We start from the raw sequence: 423 nt of genomic DNA, 5'->3' as shown, positions 1-423 counted from the left end.
CTGCCCCTGCGCAGGGGAGGGGCCGGGCGGCGCCGGGACGGGCCTCCCCCGCCTCCTGGCGGAGCTGCGCATGCGCGGCCGCCTGGCTTCCGCCTGCCCGGCAGGCCACGCGGCTTCCGCGGGAGACGGAAGTGGGGCTGGGGGGGACGACCGAGATTTGGGCTGGGTTTGGGCTGAGTTTGGTTTGGTTTGAGCTGAGCTGAGCTGAGTTCGGCTGAGTTTGAGTTGAGCTGAGTTTGAGTTTGAGTTGAGTTTGAGCTGAGTTTGAGCTGGGTTTGGGTTGAGTTTGGTTTGAGTTGAGCTGAGCTGAGCTTGAGTTGAGTTTGAGCTGAGCTGAGTTCGGCTGAGTTTGAGTTGAGCTGAGTTGGGTTTGAAATTAGTTGAGTTTGAGCTGAGCTTGAGTTGAGTTTGCGTTGAGTTTGA

The sequence above is a fragment of the Calidris pugnax genome, unplaced genomic scaffold (assembly GCF_001431845.1).
Source record: "Calidris pugnax isolate Ruff unplaced genomic scaffold, ASM143184v1 scaffold629, whole genome shotgun sequence".
NCBI lineage: Eukaryota > Metazoa > Chordata > Aves > Charadriiformes > Scolopacidae > Calidris > Calidris pugnax.
This window is presented reverse-complemented; position numbering follows the sequence as displayed.